Source organism: Rhinopithecus bieti, unplaced genomic scaffold (genome assembly GCF_001698545.2).
Source record: "Rhinopithecus bieti isolate Rb0 unplaced genomic scaffold, ASM169854v2 scaffold_12077, whole genome shotgun sequence".
Classification (NCBI taxonomy): domain Eukaryota; kingdom Metazoa; phylum Chordata; class Mammalia; order Primates; family Cercopithecidae; genus Rhinopithecus; species Rhinopithecus bieti.
In genome coordinates this window covers 727395-749042 of record NW_016807340.1, presented here as the reverse complement: position 1 = coordinate 749042, position 21648 = coordinate 727395, and the positions used below count along the sequence as shown (strand labels likewise).

At 42.4% G+C, this 21648-nt stretch overlaps 1 protein-coding gene and 1 pseudogene across 5 annotated transcripts in view; both read left to right on the top strand.

Moving 5' to 3' along the window:
* ALPK1 (alpha kinase 1) overlaps positions 1-21648 on the top strand; it is a 145848-nt gene that overhangs the window by 47173 nt on the left and 77027 nt on the right. For 4 of the 5 annotated variants that reach the window (XM_017881376.1, XM_017881375.1, XM_017881379.1 and 1 more), the window contains one exon: positions 15301-15513. The exons of the other annotated variant lie outside the window; for it this stretch is intronic. The gene's annotated coding sequence lies outside the window, so the exon portion shown is untranslated. The remainder of the gene's footprint in view (positions 1-15300; positions 15514-21648) is intronic. 5 annotated transcript variants of the gene reach the window in all.
* Positions 10446-14036, top strand: LOC108535376 (regulator of telomere elongation helicase 1 pseudogene; annotated as a pseudogene).

Sequence of the window (21648 nt, the reverse complement as noted above, 5' to 3'; positions counted from 1 at the left end):
AATATCAGTTATTATATCATATATTATCAGTCAGAAATCATGGGACTTTGATTTTTAAAAAAGGAAGTTGATTATTTGAGTCTCATATTACAAATTAGTTGTTTTTGCTTCCAAAACAAAACAGTTTCATGAGGACTCTTAACGACTTTCATCATGGATTTACATGGTTGACACGTTTTGTGATATGTGGTAGTAACTTTTAGAATGAGAATGTGTCACCTTCTTGAAAAATAAAAATCACACCATCATTACGCTCCTACTCCATCTTCATTGATTCATTTGGATAAGTGTTTTCCAAACTTATTGGTCAATGAAATTTTATGTGGATGGCCATCATATAAAACAGATGGAAATGAAATTGCTCTGGGGCCATGCTGCCAACCAGTCATTTGGCCTACTCTTTCCTCACGTGGGGCATTGCAGGTTTTGATATGTGAAATGCTTTCTTAAGTGTATGCTATTTTCCCATTATGATTTCAGGGTAGGACAAATTGCTGTGTGAAATAGTGTTAAGAATAGAAGATTGCACATATAGCCGACATCGAAAAACAAACAACAGTACAATATTTACTTTTCAAGCTTCCTACCAGCAAAAATAATCTTTCACTTAAAGTAATTAAAATGTTTATTGTAATGGGAAAAGTCCACTGTGCTTATAAATAATGATCCGACTTCTCAGTTGACTACACTGGGGCCTCCTGGGAGGAGATGTATTTGCTTCCTGTCAGGGCTAATCTATAAATGCAATCACCACTTAGACCTCATCAGTTCTTTTCTTCCCCTTCATTGGTCCCTCTGGACTTATATTGTAGCTCGAATAAGGTCAAATTAGGATACTTTTTCCCCAGAAAAGTACAGCAGTGGCTATTTCAGTGTTTTAAAATTTGAGAATCAAGCCTAAGAGTCATGTCTTTAAATAAACTACAATATACATTTCTGTCACAGAATCAACATTCTGTTAAAATAATGATTTCTGCTTGTCAGTATGATGATCAGTTTCTTCTCTGCAAAAAGCAGGACACAGAGTGGTCTCAGGTAAAACCACAGTGGCCTTAAAAGCTTGTGTCTAACTTCTGGCACATAATCCTAGTGAGTTGCTATTTGAACTCTGACAAATCACTGAACTTTTGACTTAATCTTCAAACGGGAGCCATATTCCTTGCTACCTTCCTCACTGTAATCTTATACAAGTGATATCATCAACCTGGTTCCATTTTCTTTGTCAAGATCTAATAATAAATACCTTTTCTTCTAAATACTATAATAGTAGGAAGGATGGAATGAATTCTCCAACTTTCCTAAATTTAAGTAAACTCATCCTGTGGGTCAGAATGTTGCTTTGGAATTTTTTACAAGTTGAATTATAAAATTATGTTTACTTCTCGAATGAAGTTGTTTCTGTGGGTTGAAAATATCTCTTCTGTTTATCTGGTAACCTTCCAAATACCAAATATGTATACAACAGATACTCAGTAAATGCTTAAATACCATTGAGAAGTTTACAGATACAGTGCATCTTATTCGATGCATTAAACTGCTAAGTTAGCTATGAAAACCAAGCATTAAGGAAAGAGCAGGAAACAAACAATTATTTTTTGCCAGTAATAGATTGTGTAGAAGCTAATGTGTTTCACTTGCCTATTTCGATTTACTCATTTTTTAAAAATTTCCTGTATCACACTGTTAGCTCTACACTGGCAAATATTCCTTCATTAGCTAAAAGCAAAGAATGGAATTAACACTAAGTCTCAGATCGCCATCCTCCTTATTAGAGAAAGGAGAAAATGAGAGTTCTTCCGCTTGAAGAGCTACCAAAGAAAGTAAGTAGAGTGGTTCAAAAACAATAATCATCCCCTAAGCCAGGTGATTGGCACTCTGAGCACATTTGCTTTGCAACTGAGCCGCGTTTCACTCAGTCACATAACTCTTATAGAAAGTATAGAATCCTGAAAATCTAAAACTGTGCTTGTTTTCCAAATCAGCCTGGTGAAATCTCGTTCTTGATTCTCAAATTCAGAATTTCAATTTTAAGTTTAAGGGCCTTAAAACTGCAAGCTATAGAGTGAATAGAAGAAGGCCTGGTTTTCTAATCAAGTCTGTTGGTCTCTGAAGGCTAGCTGTGTCAAGGTCTCTGTGCTTTGCACACACCATGAGGTGCTTAGGCGCCGTGTCAAGAGGTAAGTCAATAAAAAATGAAATGTGCTATCTTTTCTTTGCAGACACGTTTTGGGTTTGTTCTCCTTAAGATCAGGCAGGACTAGTAGACTTCTGCTGTCGACTGCTAGTCCTACAGAGTCCCTTGCTGCTGGGCTGTACTTAGTTGTCACTCTGTGAATAGCTTGGCGTGTGGGTGTTTGCTGCCTTTGCGCCCACAAAGTGTGCGGACATCCAGGCGGTTCTCCATTACTGTCTCCTGGCTACTTGAGGACATGCGAGTCCTATTTGTTCCCAAGCCAGTAGGAGGCTCCCTGCCAAGACCCATCGGCTGCTGGTGACATGCACACGCTGTGTGAATCACACAGCCACATGGTGGACTTTCATTATGTCAGCCCAGGAGTGTGGTCTGCCAATCCCCAGGCCAGAGGCCCACCCCCAGGCGCCTTTGACATTTTAAGTATAAAATAAATAAAGAGCTTTGTGTGTGTCTCTGAGCGAAGGAGAAGATGAGGGGCTGTGGGTGTTTCTGTCTGATCTGTAATCCGATGGAGGCTCTTCTTTCCTCTCAGCCACTTCAGGGTGCACTTCTCTGATGCCTCAGACAGAGGCAGGCTGAGTGCTGAGAGGCAAACAGCTGATTAAACCAAGTTGGCTGGATGTGGTTTTGTTTTGTTTTGTCTTGTTTTAAGCAAATGAAATTTACATCTTTTCCCTGAAAAGTCTAATTAGTGGTCATAACATTTCAATTATTGAACAGAATTTCTATTAATTAATTGAATATGGATCCAGATAATTATCTAGGGGATAATCCCAATGGCAAAAACCGCAATTACTTTTGCATCAACCTAATATTACATGGCTTTATATTGGAAAAATATCAGGAACCTGAAGACTTTGCATAGTCAAGCAATTTTCTTTCTCAAAAACCTAAACGGTAATGAAGCCAAGAAGGAAACCAAATCCAGAGTAAACTAGGAGAAATTGGATGACCTCTTAAAAAATAAAATTTTAGGCCGGGCGCGGTGGCTCAAGCCTGTAATCCCAGCACTTTGGGAGTCCGAGACGGGCGGATCACGAGGTCAGGAAATCGAGACCATCCTGGCCAACACGGTGAAACCCCATCTCTACTAAAAAATACAAAAAAAACTAGCCGGGCGAGGTGGCAGGCGCCTGTAGTCCCAGCTACTCAGGAGGCTGAGGCGGGAGAATGGCGTGAACCTGGGAGGCGGAGCTTGGAGTGAGCTGAGATCTGGCCACTGCACTCCAGCCTGGGCCACAGAGCAAGACTCCGTCTCAAAAAAATAAATAAATAAATAAAATAAAATTTTATTGCTTGAAAACTTTATTGATAGCAATAACTGACACCTATGAAGCACTTACTACGTGCTAGGCAATTTTTTTGTGTTTTACATATGTTAATTCAGTTGATGCTTATAAAACTGTGAGATTGATCCTATTATTACCACCCGCCCCCCCCCACTTTATTTTTTCTGAGACAGAATCTTGTTCTGTCACCCAGGCTAGAGTGCAGTGGCGTGATCTCGGCTCACTGCAACTTCCGTCTCCCAGGTTCAAGCAATTCTCCTGTCTCGGCCTCCCGAGTAGCTGGGACTACAGGCGTGTACCACCACGCCTGGCTAATAGTTTGTATTTTTAGTAGAGACAGGATTTCACCGTGTTAACCAGGATGGTCTCGAACTCCTGACCTCCTGATCCACCTGCCTCGGCCTCCCAAAGCTCTGGGATTACAGGCATGAGCCACTGCGTCCGGCCTGTTATTACTCCTTTTTATAGATGAGAAAACTGAGACATGATTTGCCTAAAGCTACTCAGCCAGTAAGTAGCAGAAATTTAAACCTAGGAAGCCTCACTGCAAAGTGTGTGTGATTAACTTGGCTGTTTATTGATAATCAAAACAGTGAAACCACAATTCTTCATTTCAACATCTTCATTTTCTGCTCTTGTTATTTCAGGGCCCCGCATCTCATGTCTCCAAGACAGACTGCTCCTTTGTGGGCTATCTCTAACTTCAAAAGCTACATAGTTCTATGCAAAATAAATTAACTTTCCTGGCTGTGAAAATTATAAATACAGATTTTAAAATACTCTGTTGCCAAACGATCCTTAATCCGTACATTTCCTGGCCTCATCAAAATAATGCAATGTTTCACAGCCCCAACAATTCTATATTATAATATGCTTCATGCTGTTTTCATGTATGTACCACACCAACATCTGGACCCTCCCTCCTCCCACTCCATCCCTGGAGAGATGCAGCAGTTTGGGTATTCTGACTTTGTTGGTATAAACAGCACATTTCCGTTGCCTCACCCACTGTAGCACAGACTAAATGGTCAAGGCTACTCCATTTCTTTTTCTGAAGATAAACTATTTCTCTTCCACCAAAATTACTCTTGCTGAGTTTCTCTCCAGACCTCTGGTACCATTTAGTGGAAAGCAAAGTGACCATGCATTTTCAGAACGAGTCAGGACTCTGCACTCTTATCCTGATCTTCTCTGTGTCATAGCTTTTGGAAATCACTCAGCTTACTCCTCTTCACCTCCATGACTCAAATTCTTTATCTAGAATATAGGTGGACACTATCTGCCTCTCAGAGAATACGCCTTAAGTTGAAGGCTCTTTAAAGTTTAGGAAATCTTTTTTCCTACTTTATGACTGCCTCCTAGTATCATGATAGTTCTGGATTTGGGGACATACGAAGTGAGTTTATGTGCGTGTTCTCTCATTTGGGGTGCAGAAATGCCGAGAAAACTTTCCTGGAAGTATCATTTTGAAGTTATCAGTGCAGGAGCCTAGAGCCAGGACCAGATGGCAGGGCTTGACTCACCTTGACCTGAGATGTTGCTCTTCCAGCTATGTGGGCCAGGCTAATAATTCGTCAGATGTCACCATGGCTGATGGAGTGGGTAACTGTAGCTGGAGAATATGAGCAGCAGCCTCTGCAGTGATGGCCTTTTCTTTTTCCTATTTTTTCTCCTTCAGGCCGGGAGGTAACCCATTCATGACCCGGAACACTCTCATTGCACTTTCTTGAGAAGTCAAGTTTGGTAAACACGTTCAGCTGCAGTGAACTGGAGAGAGGAGGGTGGGACAGAAAGACAAGAGAGACAGAGGGAAGGGACAGCTTTGGCATCCAATTTCCCATTTTAATAAATTGTCCTCAGACTGTAAGTGTTGATATGAAAGTGACATAGCAAAGACCTTCATTTTCACTTACAGAATTTCCTAAAATATATTTTGCTTTAAAAAAAAAATCAGACAATTTTTTTTTTTCATTTGTTTTTTTACAGAGTCTTGTTCTGTCACCAGGCTGGAGTGCAGTGGCACGATCTTGGCTCACTGCAGCCTCTGCCTCCCGGGTTCAAGCAATTCTCCTGCTTCAGCCTCCCAAGTAACTGAGATTACAGGCACGCACCACCATGTGTGGCTAATTTTTATATTTTTAGTAGATACGGGGATTTGCCATGTTGGCCAGGCTGATCTCAAACTTCTGACCTCAGGTGATCTGCCTGCCTCAACCTCCTAAACTGTTGGGATTACAGATGTGAGCCACTGTGCCTAGTCTTTTATTTCATTTTCTATGTAAATAGAATGAAAAGATAAGTTGAATTTCTTGGCAGTCTAGTATTTCTCAAACTAATAGTTCAAACTGCTTTTATATCATCAATTATCTCAATAGACTATGCTTACCAGGGATCCCCAACGTAAGATGAGGATCTCCTCCTCACAGTCTTTGTTCATGTCATTCTCCAACTGGTATTCTTTTACTCACTTCTGCATCCAGCAACTCCAAATCCCATTCCCTCTAGAATTTCCTGTGCACGTGCCTCTCCCTGCTCTGAAAGGATATATCTTTTACCACCTCTCAATGCAGCCCTTGGTTCCAACCCTAAAAGCAGTAAATGATATTCATTACCTATCCAATACTTCCAGGCTTGGGTTTTCATTTTATTCTTTTTAATATTTTCTTCAAATGTGGAATAGATATCAATAATTTGTAAAATAGATGTGATATACATGGAACATGATGAATCCCCATAGACCAAGCCATCGATTTAAATAGAAAAACATACCACTTGCTTTGAAGTCTCCTCCATGTACTTCCTTTACATCTTCTTCCTACTGCCCTCAAGAAATCCAGAATTCTGAGTTTTACTTAATCTTTACTTTTCTTTGTTATTTTACTATATACAGTCATCCATTGGTATCCATGGGAGATTGCTTCCAGGATCCCTAGGATACCAAAATTCTTGGATGCTTAAGTCTCTGATATTATAGAAAATGGCATAATATTTGTAAATAACTTACACATATTCTTACTCATATACTTTAAATAATCTCTAGGTTACTTGTAATACCTAATATATGTAAGTGCTATGTAAATAGTTGTTATATTGTATTTTTTTATTTGTATCATTTTTATGGTGATTTTTAAAAATATTTTGCTTTTTATTGTTTGTTTTTTTTGAGACGAAGTCTCGCTCTTTTGCCCAGGCTGGAGTGCAGTGGCGCAATCTCGGCTCACTGCAAGCTCCGCCTCCCAGGTTCATGCCATTCTCCTGCCTCAGCCTCCCAAGTAGCTGGGACTACAGGCGCCCGCCACCACGCCTGGCTAATTTTTTGTATTTTAGTAGAGACAGGGTTTCACAGTGTTAGCCAGGATGGTCTCAATCTCCTGACCTCGTGATCCACCCACCTCGGCCTCCCAAAGTGCTAGGATTACAGGCGTGAGCCACCGCACCTGGCCTTTTTTAAATATTTTGATCCACAGGTGGTTGAATTCATAAATGTGGAAACCACAGATACAAAAGGCCAACTGTATATTTGTATCCTGTAACAATATATTGTTTGTTTATGTTTGTAAATTTTATGCATGCATTCCTCTGTGACTGCTTTTTATATTTCTAAGATTTACCCATGTTGTTATGTGTAACTATAAGTTATTCATTTGTTTATTTTTCCCAACGTATGAATGTACTTCAGTTTCCTTCCTTTCTCTCTCTCTCTTTCTTTCTTTCTCTCTCTCCTTTCTTTCTCTCTCTTCCTTTATTTCTTTCTCTTTCTTTTTCTTCTTCTTTTCCTTTCCTTTCCTTTTTTTTCTTTTTTCTTTCTTTTTTTTTTTTTTGAGATAGGGTCTCATTCTGTCACCCAGGCTGAACTGGACTGCACTGGTGCAATCTCAGCTCATTGCAACCTCTGCCTACCAGGCTCAAGACATCCTCCTACCTCAGCCTTCTGAGTAGCTGGGACCACAGGTGCATGCCACCACAACTGGTTAATTTTTGTATTTTTTGTAAAGATGGAATTTTTCCATGTTATTCAGGCTGGTCTTGAACTCCTGGGCTCAAGCGATCCACCTGCCTCAGCCTCCCAAAGTGCTAGGATTACAGGTGTGAGCATCACACCTGGCTGTAATTCACTTTTCTAATCCACTCTCCCCATGAAGGACATATGGCTTGTTTCCTTTTGCTTGTTTGCTAATTACGAACTGTGTCACTATGAAGATTCTTATACATAGCCCCTAGATACAGATACAAGAATTTCTCTAAATTAGAGTATATACTTAAGAGTGGACACTGGGTCAGTGAGTGTGCATCTTTGATTTTTACTGGATAATGCTGAACTGTAGGTTCCAATAATGGTGACTTGGAGTAACTAACACTGACTGTTCTTGACGATTGTTATTATCCAGTTGCTTTTTTTTTTCCAATCAAGAAGTTGCGAAGGGGCCAAGCGTGGGGGCTCACACCTGTAATCTCAGCACTTTGGGAAGCTGAGGCGGGTGGATCACTTGAGGTCAGGAGTTCAAGACCAGCCTGGCCAACATGGCAAAACCCTGTCTCTACTAAAAATACAAAAAATTAGCCAGGTGTGGTGGCGCAGGCCTGTAATCCCAGCTACTTGGAAAGTTGAAGCAGGAGAATTGCTTGAACCTGGGAGGCAGAGGTTTCAGTGAGCCAAGATTGCACCACTGCACTCCAACCTGAGCTACAGAGTAAGACTCTGTCTCAAAATAAATAAATAAATAAATAAATAAATAAATAAATAAGTTGTGAAGGGTTTTCCAATGTGGTTTGAGTTTGTATTTCCTGATTACTAATGAGGTCAGACACTTTTCATATGTTTATTAGCCATTCACATTTCTTCTCCTGTGAAGAGTCTGTTCAAGTCTTTTGTCTATTCTTTTCCTACTATGTGGTTGGTCTTTTTCTCATTGATTTACAGAAATTCTTTATATATTCAGGGTAGAAATCTTTTGTCAGCTACGAAAGCCACAAATACTGTCTCCCAGTTTGTGATTTTTCTTTCCATTTTTTTATGGTGTCATTTTACTAATCAGAAGTTATCCTTAATTACAATATTTTCCCTTATGATTTGGTTACTTTGTGCAAGCAATTAAAATTTTTTTTCCTAATGAAAGGTATTCTCTATTAGATATTCTCTTTTACACATTGTGTAGTTTTTCAATTTTATAATATTGATTTCAAATAAATAAATAACCAGTTAGCTCAATGCCATATATCGAGCTCTATAATAAATCAAGTTCCCGTATATATGTAGGTCTCTTGCTGGACTCCCTATTTTATTTGTAAGGTCAATTTTTCTTTTACCATTTTTTGTTTTGTTTTGTTTTGTTTTTGTTTTTGTTTTTTGTTTTCAGACAGAGTCTTAACTCTATCAGCCAGGGGCTGGAGTGTAACGGCATGATCTTGGCTCACTGCAGCCTCCATCTCCCAGGTTCAAGTAAGTCTCAAGCCTCAGCCTCCCAGGTAGCTCGGATGACAAGCATGAGCCACCACACCCAGCTAATTTTTGTGTTTTTAGTACATATGGGGTTTCACCATGTTGTCCAGGCTGGTCTCGAACTCCTGGCCTCAAGTGATCTGCCCACCTTGGCCTCCCAAAGTGCTGGAATTACAGGCATGAGCCACCATGCCTGGACTGTAAGGTCAATTTTTCTAAGTGCCAATAATTTTTGCATTATTTAATTATATATTTATTATTGACATTTGGTATAACACTGTGCTCTCCTCATTATTCTTTATCAGGAATGTCTTTATTATTCTTGAATTGTTTTTCCATACAAATTTTAAAATCACCTTTTTAGGTTACACACAAAGACACACAGACACAAACAGAACTGTTGAGATTTTGACTGCAGTTGCATTAAAGTTACAGATTAATTTGAACGTTGAGTTTTCCAGACCACAAACATGGAATATCTCCTCATGTCTTCCCATGAGGTAAATGTTACAATTTTTTCTCTGAAAGTCTTATGCACATATTAGAATTAATCTCAGATACTTCATATATATTACTTTTATACCTTACATATTTTGTACCATTGTAAATGATGTATTTTTATTAAATTTCATTTTCTAAGCATTTGTTGCAAATTTAAGATATTTTGTCTAAGGTTAGATTTATCGGGTTGTTGAACGATTCTTAAAATTTTGTTGGTAAAATTATATGTTTCAAGTCCGCCTTGCTGTCAGCCAGTGTTGGATGCTGGGGACTCAGGGAGGCCCACCCGGACCAGTGCGGGAGACAGCGAACCAAGCAGAAGCTGGACCGAGCTGGAGAGGAAGAAGAGCTAGAGAGGAAGGAGAGGAGGCAGTCAGGGCTCTCAGGAGCCGGGTCCTGGGCAAGGGGCAGCCGTTTTCAAATTTTCAGGAAAGCGGTCGGCTCACACTCGGGCAGTAAAAAGGTGCCTCTGGGGAGGAGGCCCACGCAGCTCTCCGGGCAATGGTGGTGGCTGAGCCTAGGGAAGTGGCAGTGGAACGGAGACCCTGGTGGGGGATGACATCAAGGGAGGAGATGGGCGGGACCCCAGATTTCTGCCTGTGGGCGATGGAAGTGAGGTTCACTGAGCAGGGAAGCTGGACACAGAACGCGCAAAGGGCAGAGTAGACAGCTGGTGGCTGAAGAGCAGGCGGACCCCCTCTGCGGGGGAAAAGTTTCCGATGGGAGCACAAAGCAGCTGACCGGAAGTGGGGGCGAAAGTGCAGCGCGCTCAAGGGCGACTGAGCGCCTTAGCCCTCGAAGTCTGAATTGCCTGACAGCGGGGGACACGGTGGCAGCGCTCGACTGGAGTCGGTTGAGTTTCTGAGGGCCTCCAGTTCTGGAAGGCTCGCTGCAGAGACAAGAGAGGAACCTGTTCCATAGGGATTCTAGAAGAGAACAGCGTTGTGTCCTAGTGAGCATGCTCGCATCAATTATCCAGAGTGGTTGAGACCCTGAGGTATTTGGAGTAGTTTTTTCGCACAGACCCGAATAGCCTGCCCCTCAGGCACACTCTGTGCCCTTCTGAGAACAGGCTGATATGCCCAAGATAGTCGTGAATGGTGTGACCATAGACTTCCCTTTCCAGCCCTACAAATGCCAACAGGAGTACATGACCAAGGTCCTGGAATGTCTGCAGGAGAAGGTGAATGGCATCCTGGAGAGCCCCACCGACGCAGGGAAGACACTGCCTCCTGTGCACCACGCTGGCCTGGTGAGAACATCCAGGACACCATCTTTACCTGCAATATTGCCAAGAGGGTGCAAGGGGAGCTTCTCGCAGATCGGGCCTTTGTCATCCTGGGACAGTACTGCTGCTGCTGTTGGAGACCTCATAGCTTGCAACACGGACATCCCAAAGATCATTTATGCCTTTAGGACCCTCTTACAACTCACACAGGTCATCAACGAACTTCGGAACATCTCCTACCGGCCTAAGGTGTGTGTGCTGGGCTCCCAGGAGCAGCTGTGCATCCACTCTGAGGTGAAGAAGCAGAAGAGTAACCACATGAAGATCCACTTATGCCGCAAGAAGGTGGCAAGTCACTCTGTAATTTCTACAACAATGTAGAAGAGAAAAGCCTGGAGCAGGAGCTGGTCAGCCCCATCCTGGACATCGAGGACTTGGTCAAGAGGGGAAACAAGTATGGGGTATGCCCTTATTACCTGTCCCGGAACCTGAAGCAGCAAGCCGACATCATCTTCATGCCGTACAGTTACTTGTTGGATGCCAAGAGGCGCAGAGCACACAACATTGACCTGAAGGAGACGGTCCTGATCTTTGATGAAACTCACAACGTGGAGCTGTGTGAAGAATTGGCATCCTTTGACCTGACAACCCATGACCTGGCTTCGGGACTGGAGTTATAGACCAGGTGCTGGAGGAGCAGATCAAGGCAGTGCAGCAGGCTGAGCCCCACTCAGAGTTCAGGGGGATCCCACCAGCTCAGGGCTGAACATGGAGCTGCAAGACATTGCAAAGCTGAAGATGATCCTGCTCTGCCTGGAGTAGGCCATCAATGCCGTTGAGTTCCCTGGAGATGACAGCGGTGTCACCAAACCTGGGAGCTACATCTTTGAGCTGTTTGCTGAAGCCCAGATCATGTTACAGACCAATGGCTGCATCCTGGACTTGCTGGGCCAGATCATCCAGCACCTGGCAGGATGTGCTGGAGTGTTCGCCAACAAGACCGGACTGCAGAAGCTGGCGGATATCATCCAGATCGTGTCCAGTGTAGACCCCTCCGAGGGTGGCCCTGGTTTCCTGGCAAGGCTGGGGGCCTATAAAGTGTACATCCATCCTGATGCCCGTCACCAGAGGGCGGCTCAGCCATCTGATACCTGGAGCACCACTGCAGCCAGAAAGCGAGGGAAGGTGCTGAGCTACTGGTGCTTCAGTCCTGGCCACACCATGCGCAAGCTGGTCCATCAGGGTGTCTGCTTTCTCATCCTCACTGGTGGCATGCTGGTCCCGGGATCCTCCTTTGCCCTGGAGATGTAGATCCCTTTTCCAGTCTGCCTGGAGAACCCACACATCATCGACAAGCACCAGATCTGGGTGGGGATCGTCCTCAGAGGCCCTGATGGAGCCCAGTTGAGCTCAGCGTTTGACAGACGGTTTTCCGAGGAGTGCTTGTCCTCCTTGGGGATGGCTCTGGGCAACATCACCCACATGCTGCCCTGTGGGCTCCTGATCTTCTTCCCTTCATATCCCATCATAGAAAAGAGCCTGGAGTTCTGGCGGGCCCGTGTCTTGGCTAGGAGGCACTGAAGCCTCTGTTTGTGGAGCCCAGGAGCAAAAGCAGCTTCTCTGAGACCATGAATGTTTACTAAGCGAGGACTGCCTTCCCCGGGTCTACCGGCACCGTCTTACTGGCAGTATGCCAGGGAAAGGCCAGGGAGGGGCTGGACTTCTCAGACAATAATGGCTGTAGTGTGATCGTCACAGGCCTCCCATAGCCCCCACGCATGGACCCCTGGTTGTCCTCAGGATTCAGTTACTGGATGAGATGAAGGGTCAGGTTGGGGCTGGGGGCCAGTTCCTCTCTGGGCAGGAGTGGTGCCGGCAGCAGGCATCCAGGGCTGTGAACCAGGTCATTGAGCGAGTGATCTGGCACTGCCAGAACTGCGGGGCTGTCTTCCTCTGTGACCACAGGTTCACCTTTGCCAACCCCAGAGCCCAGCTGCCCTACTGGGTGTGTCCCCACATCAGGGTGTACAACAACTTTGGCCATGTCATCCAAGACATGGCCCAGTTCTGTGTTGCTAAGTGAACTATGCCAGCACCAGCACCCCAGGCTGCAGCACCCAGTTTGTGTGAGGGAGAAGACGCTGTCAGGGTGGCTAAGTCACCTGGCCCCCTCCTCTCCACCAGGAAAGCTAAGAGTCTGGACCTGCACGTCCTCAACCTGAAGCAGAGGCTGTCAGGGTCACCAGCTGCTGGTGGTGGACTGGGGGGCCCTGGCGAGGAGCAAACCCACAGGTGCTCCACCCTGTCCCTCCCATCTAAGAGGCTGGCAGAGGAGCCGCAAGGAAGGAGGAAGAAGATCTGGCTGGTCAGCCAGTCGGAGGAGCCCGTGGCTGGTGCACAGGCAGACAGGGCCAAACTCTTCATGGTGCCCATGAAGCAGGAGCTGAGCCAAGCCAACTTCGCCACCTTCACCCAGGTCCTGCAGGAGTACAAGGGTTCTGATGACTTAGCTGCCCTGGCGGCCTGTCTCGGCCTCCTCTTTGCTGATGACCCCAAGAAGCACAGCCTGCTCCAACACTTCTCCCAGTTTGTGTGACCCCACCACAAGCAGCAGTTTGAGGAGGTCTGTATACAGCTAACAGGACAAGGCTGCAGCTATCAGCCTGAGCACAGCATGCCCCGAAGGCAGTGGGCACAGCCAGCCCTGGACCCTGCTGGAAGGACAGCACCGGATCCCAAGCTGACCCTGTCCAAGGCTGTGGTCCAGCAGCTGGACCCCAGAAAGCACCTGAACCAGGGCAGATCCCACCTGTCCCCCAGATCACCCCCCACAGGAGACCCTGGCAGGTACCCACAGTGGGGGTCCAGAGCGTCCAGAGCAGGGAAGCAGGGCCAGCACACCATGAGTGCTTACCTGGCAGATGCCCACAGGGCCTTGGGGTCCACAGGCTGTAGCCAGCTCTTGGCAGCACTGACAGCCTACAAGCAGGATGACGACCTGGACAACATCCTGGCCGTACTGGCCACACTGACCATTGGGAAGCCTGAGGACTTCCCCCTGCTGCAGAGGTTCAGCATGTTTGTGCATCCACACCACTAGCAGCACTTCTTGCAGACATGCACAGACCTGGCCAGCCAGTCCTACCCAGGCATGGAGCCGCCAGTACCCCAAGAGGAGAGTCTTGCCATGCTTCTGTGCTCACCCACGGGGCTTCCTAATCAGACCCCTCATGGTGCGAGAAGCCTGGGAAGACCCAGAGCAAGATCTCATCCTTCCTTAGACAGAGGCCAGCAGCGGCCTTGGGGGAGGATGGTGTGGCTGCAGGGCCAAGCCAGTCCCCCGGACCTCCCCACGTGCATGCAGCGTCTGAGTGGGGCCTCTAGGACACGCCCAGCCTGCCACACTGCCTCCAGGAAGCAGAGCATCACTCAGGTCTTCTGGCCAGAGCCCTAGTGAGTGCCCATGGAGGCCCTCAGCATGCCCAATGTGGCTTGATCACCTGCCTGTCCGGCTGTCGTGGGCCAAGAACCCACTCAACAGAATAGGCCAGAGAACACTTAAAATCTACTCTTAGCAATTTGCAAGCATACAATAGAATTATTTTCAATAACTATAGTTATTAACTATAGTCACCAGATCCAACAGACCTCTTGAGTTCATTTCTCCTCTCTAACTGAAATTTTGCATCCTTTGACCAACTTCTCCCCAGGCCCTGACCCCATCCCTGCATCTCCTAGTAACCCCCCTGCTGCTCTATGTGTCTATGAATTCAACATTTTTAGATTTCACAAATATGTGAGATCATATGTTATTTATCTTTCTGTATCTGTCTTATTTCATTTAGCATAACATCCTCCAGGATCATCCATATTGTTGCAGATGACAGGATTTCCTTCTATTTTAAGGCTGAATAATATTCCATTGTGTATATATATATATGACATTTTCTTTATTCGTTGGAAAAAGAATAAAGAATATGGAAATTTAGGCTGCTTCCATATCTTGGCTATTGTGAATAATGCTGCCATGAATATAAGAGTGCAGAAATCTCTTTGATACATTGTTATTGTTGTAGCTTTATATTAACTACAATTGTTTTGTATGATAATTTAGGTTGGTTCCATATCTTGGCTATTGTGAATAATGCTGCAATGAATATGGGAGTGCAGAAATCTCTTTGATACATTGTTATTGTTGTAGCTTTATGTTAAATACAATCAATGTTTGCTTAGATTTTGCCAATAATCTACAAGTTTTTTTGCTTATTAGTTCTGCTTGACTCTCAAGCCCTTGATCAATGATCTTTCTTCTCTCTAAAGTACATACTTTAGAAATTTGTTTAGTGAGGATCTATTGATGTTTCTTTTAAAATACCTTTATATTGCAAGTTTTCTCCCCCAGCACATGAAAGATATCCTTTTGCTGTCTTCTTGTTTACATTGTTGCTTTTAGGTAACCAACTGTATGTAAGTCCATTGTTTTTTCTTTGGAGGTAATTTGTCTTTTCTCTCTAGTGGCTTTAAAGATCTATGTCTTTTGTGTTCCATGGCTTCATTATGGTATTTTTATATATGGATATTTATTTATTATTTATCGTGCTTGGGGATCCTGAGTATTTTGGTTACTCTTGGCTCTTCCTGTTCTCAGATTGCACATCCTTGGACTCAACCAACCATGGATTGAAAATATTTGAATAAAGAGATAAGCAGAAAATGGTAGATAGGAGGCCGGACTAACTTGCAGCTCCCACTCAGATGGACAGAACAGCATGCAGAGACCCACACTGTGAACTTTTACTCCAAAAACCACCACAGGAACATACCAAGAAAGCCCAGAGAATCCACAGATCCTTTGAAGGAGGTAGGTTGCCGCTGCAGGCTCTGTGGGACAGCCGAGGAACTGTGAGGCAGCTTGCTTTCTCAGCTGGGAGGCTTGTTACCTGTGACAAGTTCTCAGCCCTGCTCACTGGCTGCCTGGAAATAAACCTGGTGCTGTTGGGGGAGGGGCACAGTGGGAATGAGACTGGCCTTTAGGGCTGTAGGCTGCCTGGAAGCTGGGTGAGGCCTGTGGCTGCTGGCATTCCCCAACTTCTCTGGCAACCTGTGTGTGTAATGCAGCAGAGACAGAATTCCCCTGGGAGCATAACTCCATTGGCCTGGGAACCAGACCCCCATCCCCCACAGCAGCTGCAGCAAGCCCTGGCCAAGGAGAGTCTGAGCTTAGACACGCCTAACCCTGCCCCCATCTGATGGTCTTTTACTACTTTCCCTGGTAGGGAGGACAAAGGACATACTCTCTTGGGAGCTCTATGACTCCACCCACTGCCTGACTCTACGGCAAGCTTGTATCCTCCCTATACAACCACAGCTGATGCACTCTTGAAAGTGCTACCTCCTGACTGGAGGCCAACGTACACAAAACCAGTGTACTAAACAAAAGCACAAGCAAGGACCCTCACTAGTCTTCTTCATTCTGCTGCTACCTCTGGAGTAGATGCTGGTATCCATGGCTGAGAAGCCTGAAGATGGATCACATCACAGGACTCCTTGCAGACACTCCCCAGTACCAACCTGGAGCCTAGTAGCTCTGCTGGTGGCTAAATCAAGAAGAGCAGTAACAATCACTGCAGTCTGGCTCTCAGGAAGCCCCATTCCTAGGGGAAGGGGGAGAGCCTCACATCAAGGGAGCACCCATGGGGCAAAAGAACCTGAACAGCAGATCTGAGTCCTAGATCTTCCTTCTGACATAGTCTAACCAAATGAGAAGGAACCAGACAAGCAATTCTGGCAATATGACAAAACGAGGTTTTTTATCACCCCCAAAAGATCACACTAGCTCACCAGCAATGAATCCAAACCAAGACAAAATCTCTGAATTGGCAGAAAAAGAATTCAGAAGGTCGACTATTAAGCCAATCAAGGAGACACCAGAGAAAGGTGAAGTCCAACTTAAGGAAATCAAAAAAAAAGACACAAGATATTAATGGAAAAATCTCCAGTGAAATAGCATAAATAAAAAACAACCACAACTTCTGGAAATCAAGGACACACTTAGAAAAATGTAAAATGCACTGGAAAGTCTCAGCAACAGAATCAAACTAGTGGAAGAAAGAACTTCAGAGCTTAAAGATAAGACTTTCAAATTAAACCAATCTGACAGACAAAGAAAAAAGAATTAAAAAAAAAAATGAACAGAGCCTCCAAGAAGTCTGGGATTATGTTAAAGGACTAAACCTACGAATAATTGGTGTTCCCAAGGAAGAAGAGAAATCTAAAAGTTTGGAAAATATATTTAAGGAAATAATCAAGGAAAATTCCCTGGTCTTGCTAGAGATCTAGATATTCAAATACAAGAAGCTCAAACACCTGGAACATCTGGGAAATTTATTGCAAAAAGATCATCACCTAGGCACATAGTCATCAGGTTATCTAAAGCCAAGATGAAGGAAAGAATCTTAAGAGCTACGAGGCAAAAGCATCAGGTCATCTTTTAAGGAAGACTTATCAGATTGACAGCAGATTTCTCAGCAGAAACCCTACAAGCTAGAAGGGATTAGAGTCCTATCTTTAGCCTCCTTAAACAAAACAATTGCAGACAAAATTTTGTATCCAGCGAAATTAAGCTTCATAAATGAAGGAAAGATACAGTCTTTTTTAGACAAACAAATGCTGAGAGAATGTGCCACTACCAAGCCAGCACTGCAAGAACTGCTAAAAGGAGCTCTAAATCTTGAAACAAATGATTGAAGTACACCAAAAATAGGATCTCCTTAAACAATAAATCTCACAGGACATATAAAACCATAACATAATGGAAAAACAGTAAAGTATTCAGGTAAAAAATAGCATGATGAATAGAATAGTACCTTACATCTCGATACTAATGATGAATGTAAATAGCCTAAATGCTCCATTTAAAAGATACAGAATAGCAGAATGGATAATAACTCACCAACCACATAAAGACTCACATAAACTTAAGGTAAAGGGGCAGAAAAAGATATTCCATGCAAATGGACACCGAAAGTGAGCAGGAATAGCTATTCCTGTATTAGACAAAACAAACTTTAAAACAACAGCAGTTAAAAAAGAAAAAGAGGAATATTGTATAATGATAAAAGGACTAGTCCAACAGGAAAATATCACAATCCTAAATATATATGCATCTCACTCTAGAGCTCCCACATTTATCAAACAATTACTACTAGACCTAAAAAATGAGATAGACAACAACATAATAATAGTTGGGGACTTCAGTACTCCACTGACAGCACTAGACAGGTCATCAAGACAAAAAGTCAACAAGGCAACAATGGATTTAAACTATACAAGAAATGGACTTCACAGATATTTACAGAACATTGTTATTGTTCTACCCAACAACCCCAGAATATACATTCTATTCATCATTGCATGGAACTTTCTCCAAGATAGACCATATGATAGGCCACAAAACAAGTCTCAACAAATTTAAGAAAATCAAAATTATATCCAGTACTCTCTCAGGCTGCAGTGGAATAAAATTGGAATCAACTCCAAAAGGAACCATCAAAACCAAGCAAATATATGAAAATGAAATAACCTGCTCCTGGATGATTGTTGGGTCAACAGTGAAATCAAGATGGAAATTAAACAATTTTTTGAACTGAGTGATAATTGTGGCACAACCTATCAAAACCTCTGGGATACCAAAAAGGCAGTGCCAAGAGGAAAGTTCATAGCATTAAATGTCTACACTAAAAAGGCTGAAAGAGCATGAATAGACGATCTAAGGTCACACCTCAAGGAACTAGAGAAACAAGAACAAAGCAAACACAAACTCAGCATTAGAAAAGAAATAACCAAGATCAGAGCAGAACTAAATTAAATTAAATATGTATATTTATATACAAAAAATAAATAAAACAAAAAGCTGGTTCTTTGAAAAGATAAATAAAACTGGTAGACCATTAGTGAGATTAACCAAGAAAAGAAGAGAAAAGATCCAAATAAGCTCAATTAGAAAAGAAATGGAAGATATTACAACTGATACCACAGAAATACAAAAGATCATTCAATACCTTTATGTGCATAAACTAGAAAACCTAGAGGAGATGGATAATTTCCTGGAAATATACAACCCTCCTACATTAAACCAGGAAGAAATAGAAACTCTGAACAGACCAATAACAAGCAGTGAGATTGAAATGGTAATTACCCCAAACAATAAAAGTCCGAGACTAGATGGGTTCACAGCTGAATTCTATCAGACATTCAAAGAATTGGTACCAGTCCTATTAACACTATTCCAAAAGACAGAGAAAGGGGGGATCTTCCTTAAATCATGCTATGAAGCCACTATTGCCCTAATACCAAAACCAGGAAAATATATCACACAAAAAAGAAAACTACAGACCAATTTCCCTGGTGAACATAGATGCAAAAATCCTCAACAAAATGCTAGCTAACAGAACCCAACGGCATACCAAAAAGATAATTCACCATGATCAAGTGGGTTTAATACCAGGGACGCACAGATGGTTTAACATACACAAGTCAATAAATGTGATACACCACACAAACAGAAGTAAAAACAAAAATCACTTGATCATCTCAATAGATGCAGTAAAAGCATTTAACAAAATCCAGTATCACTTTATGATTAAAACCCTCAGCAAAATCAGTATAGAAAGGCCATACCTTAAGGTAATAAAAGTCGTCTATGACAAACTGACAGCCAACATTATACTGAATGTGGAAAAGTTGAAAGCACTTTCTCCTGAGAGCTGGAACAAGACAAGGATGCCCACTTTCACCACTCCTATTCAACGTGGTACTGGAAGTCCTAGCCAGAGCAATCAGCCAAGAGAAAGAAATAAAGGGCACCCAAGTTGGTAATGAGGAGGTCAAACTGTCACTCTTTGCTGATGACATGATTGTATAACTATTATAGAAAACCCTAAAGACTCATCCAAAAAGCTTCTAGAACTGGTAATAAATTCAGCAGTTTCAGGGTACAATATTAATGTACACAAATCAGTAGCCCTGCTACATACCAATAGTGACCAAGCTGACATTCAAATCAAGAACCCAACCCCTTTTACAATAGATTCAAAAGAAATACAACACTTAGGAATATACTTAACCAAGGAGATGAAAGACCTCTACAAAGAAAACTACAAAACACTGCTGAAAGAAATAACAGACAACACAAACAAATGGAAACATCCTGTGCTCATGGACTGGTAGAATCAGTATTGTGAAAATGACCATACTGCCAAAAGCAGTCTATAAATTCAATGCAATGCCCATCAAAATACTGCCATAATTATTCACAGAATTAGAAAAAACAACTCTAAAATTCATACGAAACCAAAAATAGCCCACATAGTCAAAGCAAGACTAAACAAAAAGAACAAATCTGGAACCATCACATTACCTGATTTCAAACTATACTATAATGCCATAGTCACCAAAACAGCATGGTACTGGTATAAAAATAGGCATATAGACCAATGGAACAGAATAGAGAACCTAGAAATAAAGCCAAATACTTACAGTCAACTGATCTTCGACAAAGTAAACAAAAACATATAGTGGGGAAAGGACGCCCTATTCAACAAATGGCGCTGGGATAATTGGCAAGCCACATGTAGAAGAATAAAACTGGATCCTCATCTTTATATATACAAAAATCAACTCAAGATGGATTAAATACTTCAATCTAAGACCTGAAATCATAAAATTCTAGAAGATAACATTGGAAAATCTTTCTAGATCTTGACTTAGGCAAAGACTTCTTGACCAAGAACACGAGAAAATCAAATGCAACAAAACAAAGATTAAAAAATGAGATTAATTAAACTAAAATCTTCTGCATAGCAAAAGTAACAATCAGCAGAGTAAAAAGACAACCTTGAAAATCTTCTCAATCTATACATCCAACAAAGGACTAATTTCCAGAATCTACAAATAAATCAGCAAGAAAAAAAAAACAAACAAACAATTCCATCAAAAAGTGGGCTAAGGACATGAATAGACAGTTTTCAAAAAAAGATATACAAATGGCCAACAAACATATGAAAAAAATGCTTCACATCATTAATGATGAGGAAAATGCAAATCTTAGTCATTATGCGATACTGCCTTACTCCTGCAAGAATGGACATAATCAAAAAATGTTGGTGTGGACGTGGTGAAAAGGGAATACTTTTACACTGCTGGTGGAATGTAAACTAGTATAACTACTATGGAAAATTGTGTGTAGATCCCTTAAAGAACTAAAAGTAGAACTACCATTTGATCCAGCAATCCCACTCCTGGGTATCTACCCAGAGGAAAAGAAGTCATTATATGAAAAAGATACTTGCATATGCATGTTTATAGCAACACAATTCACAAATGCAAAAATATGGCACCAGTCCAAATGCCCATCAATCAATGAGTGGCTAAAGAAATTGTGGTATATATACACCATGGACTAATACTCACCCATAAAAAGAAATGAAATAATGCATTTGCAGCAATCCGGATGTAACTGACGACCATTATTCTAAGTGAAGTAACTCAGGAATGGAAAACCAAACATCGTATATTCTCACTAATAAGTGGATGCTAAGTTATGAAGACACAAAGGCATAAGAATGATACAGTGGACTTTGAGGACTCAGGGGAAAGGGTGGGAGGTGGGTGAGGAATGAAAGACTACACATTGGGTACAGTGTACACTGCTCTGGTGATGGGGTACACCTAAATCTCAGAAATCACCACTAAATAACTTATTCATGTAGCCAAACACAATCCTGTTCTCCAAAAAACCTATTTAAATAAAATAAATAAATAAATAAAAAGTGGGTTATGAAACAGTGTATATACTGTTGATCCCAACTGTAATTTGAAAAACATGTTTATGCATATAAAAAAGAACAGTAGACTATACATCAGAATATTAACTGGTTATTTCTAGTGTTGGGATCAAGGAGAATTTCAGTTTTCCTTTTCATCTGTATTTTTTACT